Here is a 6,554-nt window from a genome sequence, read left to right on the forward strand (position 1 = left end):
ACCATACGAGATGTTTAAAAGGAAGAATCCAAACTTAGAACACTTGTGGGTCTTTGGATGTGTCGGATATGCAAAAGTAGAATCATAACACCTGAAGAAGTTGGATGACAGAACTCGTGCACTGGTGCATCTCGGAACCGAACCAGGAACTAAAGCTTATCGGTTGCTCAATCCTGCAACACGGAGAGTAACGGTAAGTGGAGATGTCATCTTCGATGAAACTAAGAGATGGACTTGGAGCGACTTGCATGATGAGACAGAGGTTTCCGGATCGTTCACTGTAAGTTTCGGAGACTTTGGTAACAGTGGTTTAAGAGAGAGTATAGCAGACTGTGAAGAAACTAATAACTCTGAGAATGGAGTCGAGGTGTTAGTAGAGACTCAAGAACAAGAACCGGAAGTGGTGTTGCCTGTATTGAGAAGATCGACTCGACCTAGTGTGAAGCCTAGTTATCTGAATGACTATGTACTTTTTGCAGAAGAAGAAGCAGAGCAACTTTTGTTGTCTTTGAATGATGAGCCTCGAACCTATGAAGAGGCAAAGGAACTAGAAGTGTGGAGAGAGGCTTGCAATGAGGAATTGAATTCGATCAAAAGAAACAAAACGTGGAACTTAGTGGAGTTACCAGCTGGAGTTAAGCCAATTGGCTTGAAATAGGTATTTAAGATAAAACGCAACTCAAACGGGAGCATTAATAAGTATAAGGCGAGGCTAGTCGCGAAGGAATATGTGCAGAAACACGGTATCGATTTCAACGAAGTGTTTGCTCCGGTGGCACATCTTTCATCATTGCTTTGGCTGCTTCTAAAGGTTGGGAAGTGCATCATCTAGATGTGAAGACTGCTTTCTTACATGGAGAACTTAGAGAAGAGGTTTTTGTTGCACAGCCGGAAGGTTTTAAGAAGAAGGGAAGTGAAGGTTTAGTATACAAGCTAAATAAAGCACTTTACAGCTTGCGTCAAGCTCCACGAGCTTGGAATCACAAACTTAATCAAATATTGATGGAGTTAAGCTTTGTTCGGAGACAAGAAGGAGAACACTTATTGGTTGTTGTTGTTTATGTTGATGACCTTCTTGTTACTGGTAGTAGCTTGAGGCTGATCTGTGAGTTTAAGCTGGGAATGTCATCTAGGTTCGAGATGAGTGACCTTGGGAGGTTGACATACTATCTTGGTATTGAGGTCTTAAAAGAAAGTTGTGGAATTACTTTGAAGCACAGGAGATATGCGGTGAATATTCTTGAGGAAGCTGGCATGAGTGAGTGCAATGTTGTTCAAGTTCCGATGGATCCAGTTACTAAGCTTTCTAAAGCGTTAGCAGAACAGCCTTTAAGTGAACACGAGTATAGAAGAGGAATCGGTTGTCTCCAGTATTTGATCCATACTCGACTTGATCTCTCGTTTGCTGTTGGAATGTTGAGTCGTTATATGCACAGTCCTAAGAAGTGTCATGGAGTAGCGCTAAAACACGTCTTGAGGTACTTACAAGGGACTACAGAGTATGGTCTCATGTTCAAACGGGGCAATGACTCAGGTTTGGTGGGATATTGTGACAGTAGTCACAATGTAGATGAAGATGATGGTAAGAGTACTGGTGGTCACGTGTTCTATCTTAATGGTTGTCCGGCTACTTAGTGTTCTCAGAAGCAGGAGACGGTGGCATTGTCCTCCTCTGAAGCAGAATTCATGGCTGCCACTGAAGCAGCGAAGCAGGCCATTTGGTTGCAGGAATTACTTTCTGAAGTTACAGGAGAAGCACTTAAGAAGGTAACGATCCGTATAGATAACAAGTCGGCTATAACGCTCACCAAAAACCATGTCTTCCACGGTCGCAGCAAGCACATCTACAGGAAGTATCACTTCATCCGTGAATGTGTTGAGAATGAGCAGGTTGAGGTTGAACACATTCTCGGCACTGAGCAAAAGGCTGATGTTCTGACCAAACCACTTGGTAGAATAAAGTTTCGAGAAATGAGAGAGTCTATTGGTGTTCATGATGTGTCCGACAAGAACTTCAAGCTTAATGGGGTGATTGTTGGGGATAAGCTTGAAGAAACTTAAGTTTGAAGTTATTCTAATCTCACCGAGATATGGTTTCCAAAGAAGATTTGGATTAGAACAATATAGGAGTTATCAATTTGTTTTATTAAATAAGAAACATTAAAAGGTCTCTCTATATATAAGGAGTTGTTAGGTTGTAATAACACTTGTGAGATTAGAGAGATTGATATTGCATTAGTTTTGAGAAGTTTCTAAGGCAATAAAACGAGAGTTATTCGTTAAGTTTCTGTATTTAATTCAATAAATTTATGCAAAACCACAAAACAAATATCAAATAATATTACTTTTTATTGATCAAATATATCCATAACGAATACAAAAGCCAATACATATCTAATATTTTGTTTTTTTTGGGATAACAAGAAAACTAATCAATCTTTAAATCATAATCACTTTCTGAAATCACACGTTGTGATTTTGAGGTTTCCGTTTAATCTCTTGCTTTTGCTCTCAATTTCATGTGTTGTTGTGTCGAGTTAACTTCTCTTTTCTTAGAGAATTTTTCTCTATCCTTAATCTCATGGGATTAAATTTTAATTAACGGTTTCTTATCATCCCGGATATTTGTTTTTGAGAAGGTCAATGATTCATGTTCGAAAAACGATTTTGGGAATTAGTAATAATTAGAACTCTTTTTTAACTCTTTGTCCTTTCCATTAGTTATAGAGTTTCATGAACTTATATTTGACTTTCTCCAATATAATTTTAAGGGTTAAAATTTTACCCAACATAAATAATGGTAAATATTTAATCCAATGAGTTCATTCTGCTAATATGACCATTTGTGCTTATCATATACTTCTTATATTCCAAATTATAAGATCTTTTAGCTTTTTATTTTTTTTCCATTTTAAGATTTTTTCAATTTCAATACATTATTTATGTTTATTTAGTATATTATGATCATTTGTATTCTGTAGTGTTTTATCTAATTGGTTAAACTCTTTTAAATAAATATTAAATAATATTATGTCATGTAAAAATAAAAATACATTTATAGTTCTTTAAATTTTGTGTTTTTAACTAAAAGATCTTATAAAATAAAATAAACGGTGTACTGCTATACCATTAGTAATGGTAAAACAGTTTGGGTGAACCATGACAACATTACTTTAACTCACCCTCTACAACCTGTTCACAGCTTGATTCCAGAAAATAGTTTTCATCTCTTCACAGGGTACTTATTGCTATTGGGACACTGACAAAATCAGAGGAAACATCATCGACGAGATTAGAAACACATCATTCATACTTATCTGCCTTGCACTGCACTCTTACATAAAATTATACTCCCTCTGTTTCAAAATATAAGATGTTTTAGAGAAGTTTTTTGTTTCATAATATAGGATGTTTTCAAGTTTCTATGCAACTTTTAGATTAGTTTAGTATTTTATATTATGCAGTTTTGTTTCTGATTGGTGGAACTTGTTAAAAGTAAAGTTTTCTTAATCTGCGTGCTTTAGTTAAAACATCCTATATTTTGAAACGGAGGGAGTATGTCATTATACAAACTCAGATGATTATAAGGTTAGTTCAGGATATTGGTTATCTATGCACAATCCAAACCAACCAAATGGTCTTCCACCAATACCTCATGGATCAACAACATTGAAGCAGAAGATTTGGAAACTTAACATCCTACCAAAATTGAAACACTTTCTTTGGCGTATTGCTTCAAAATCACTACCTACAATTACACGTTTAGTCACCTGTGAAATGAATCTAGATCCGATATGTCTTAGATGTTTTTAGAGTACCGAAATCATTGAACACATCCTCTTTATGTGCCCATATGTTGAATCAATATGGCAACTATCAAATATTCATGATCCTTTCATCTATTCCTCATATATGGACTCTGAATCTTTCATTGAAGCTTTATTTGATTATCATCATGCTAAAGACACTCCATCTAACATAATATATCTTCCTTTTTAGCTTTTATGGCACTTTGGAAAACCAGAAACAAATTCATCTTTGATGGTATGCATGAAAATCTGAAAACTATTGTTCTACGGACACAATCAGATTTTCGAGAATGGTCATATCATCTAGAACAAAGTAATGAAGTAAGAGATTAAGCAACTCAACAGGCAATGAAAAGATGGATAAGACCTTCACATCCCTTTACTAAGTGTAATTATGATGCTTCTTTCAATCTTTTTACTAACCAAGTAAAATGTGGCTGGATACTTCGTGATTAAGATGGAGTTTCTCAAGGCTGGGGAGCTTCAGTTCTAAGCTATACATCATCCCCATTGGAAGAAGAAGCTAAGGCCTTACTAGTGGCAATTCAACAAACCTGGATCCAAGGACTAACCACTGTTGTTTTTTAGGGAGACTATGACACATTTAATAAAATGCTTAACAAGAAGCTTTTTAACACAAGTATTGAAGATATCATCAAGGACATTAAGAATTGGTCATCTATTTATTCATTCAGGAATTGTAAAAATGTTGTTCATCTGTTAACAAAGCTTGATTGTAATTCAAATATTTTATACTCAGGGTGTTTTTCACTTCTACCATGACTCACAAGCCAGTTGTGTATAACTATTACGTTAATTCATCTATATAAATCATTTTTTCTGGAAAAAAAAAAGGAAGAAAAAAATAACATAAAGTGTACTATTTGCTTAGCCTCTTGTGCCTCGTCGTCGTTCTATTTTTATGAGACTAGATTAAAGGATATTAGACCATGATTATCGGTAGTATATTAGAAGGGGAGTTCTTAAATTTTTTATGAATTAATTGTGCACTGTTTGGAATATAAGAACCCATGATCTCTTAGATAAAATTATCTCTTTTATTGGTAGGTTCTTGTTTTGGGTATCTTATTTTTGAAAATATTGTTTTTTTAAATTTAAAAAATTTAAATAGAATAGAAGTGGTATAAATGTGTAAGCATTTAAGATTTTATAAAATTAGAAAATATTGCATTTTAATTAATTTTCAAACATACAAAACATAATAAAACATTAATACATATTATAATAGAAGTGCAATTCTTAAATGGAGAAAATGATTAATTTTAATACTGATTTGCTCCAAATTTTGCCCAAATATTCTCAACCAAATCATCTTGTTGTATTCATATACAATGTCCCCACCCCCATAGATCATATTCAAAGTATATTGATCCAGTCCTCGTCATTAGTGATTAACACTGATTCAAAGTATGGGGAGAGTTGAAAGTATGGGGAGAGTTAATTTTAATACTGATTCAAAGTATGGGGAGAGTTGAAGGAACAAACACTCATCATTAGTGATTAACAGCAAGTATTACAGAAATTGATGTTAGAAGATGAGTATGACAAAAAAAAAACGATTGCAGGATAGTTACCAAGTGTCTTGGGGTAACAAACCATTTGCTAGCTTACACAACATAAAACTACAACGAATTTGAAGACAGAACAACATCCTTGGTTTGTTTCATCACTGAAGACAGAAACTCTTTGAAAAAACAAACACTCGTCACTGATGATTTGGTTTTTGTGGAGATGTGGGCTGCGGAAAGCACATGGCTTCACTCTAGGATCAAGGGCTCATAGAACAGTCTGTATGCGTCCATGACTTCTAAATACCACATGGCTTCACGATCTGGGCTTCCCGACAGCTCAACCATCTTATGAATCTGGTTTCAGTTACAAACAACAATGTGAATGAGTTAGTATGTAACAGGTTCATATAGCTAGAGGACAACAATGTGAATGAGTTAGTATGTAACAAAAACATATCCATCTACATAATCATGAAAACAGAACAAAAAAGGCATTAATGATCTCTATAACAGAACAAAATCATCTTGAATCTCAATCATTAATACTTAACTCAAGGTTATCAAAGCTATGACAGAACAAAAAACATATCCATCTACATAATCAACAAAAACAGAACAAAATATGAATCAATGATCTCTATAACATAACAAAATCATCTTGAGTCTCAATCATTAATACTTAATCCAAGGTTATCAAAGCTATGACAGAACAAAAACATAAAAAGAAACAGGAAAAGGTACCTGCAAAAGTTCCTTCTCCCGGGAGGCTTTCCACTGTCTAAACTGTTCTGCTTCTTGTTCAACCAGAACCAGCAGACGACGACCTCGCTGTTTCAATCGCCGCAACCAGATCATCATATTTCGCACCAGTCACTTCCTTGACGACCTTGTTGTCCTTCAATATCTTGAATGTTGGAACCACTCTTATTCCTAACTCCTTTGCCAATGGCTGCCACCAATAGAAAAGAGTCAAAAAAAATTCAGCAACAACAAAGGAGAAGTACATAGTAGCGTTGTTGATGAAAGTCTTCTCTTATCTTTAGATACTATCATGGTTCAATAGATAGATATTGGGTTATAGAGCACAAACCCGGTTATCTGGATTGCAGTCAAGCTTTAGAAAGACAACGTCCTCATACTTCTCTGATAAAGCTTTGTACTTGGGAGCAATCACCTTACATGGACCACACCTGCATATACACAAGATATCCAA

The 6,554-nt window shown here is 35.1% G+C and overlaps 1 long non-coding RNA gene across 1 annotated transcript; it reads right to left on the reverse strand.

Annotated features, from left to right (window-relative positions):
* On the reverse strand, positions 5,353-6,554 carry LOC104786838. Its single transcript, XR_767647.2, has 3 exons — positions 6,432-6,554; positions 6,083-6,290; positions 5,353-5,695 (listed from the first exon to the last, which is right to left on the reverse strand). It is a non-coding gene; the product is annotated as an uncharacterized LOC104786838 (long non-coding RNA).

This window comes from Camelina sativa, chromosome 5, assembly GCF_000633955.1.
Source record: "Camelina sativa cultivar DH55 chromosome 5, Cs, whole genome shotgun sequence".
Taxonomy (NCBI): domain Eukaryota; kingdom Viridiplantae; phylum Streptophyta; class Magnoliopsida; order Brassicales; family Brassicaceae; genus Camelina; species Camelina sativa.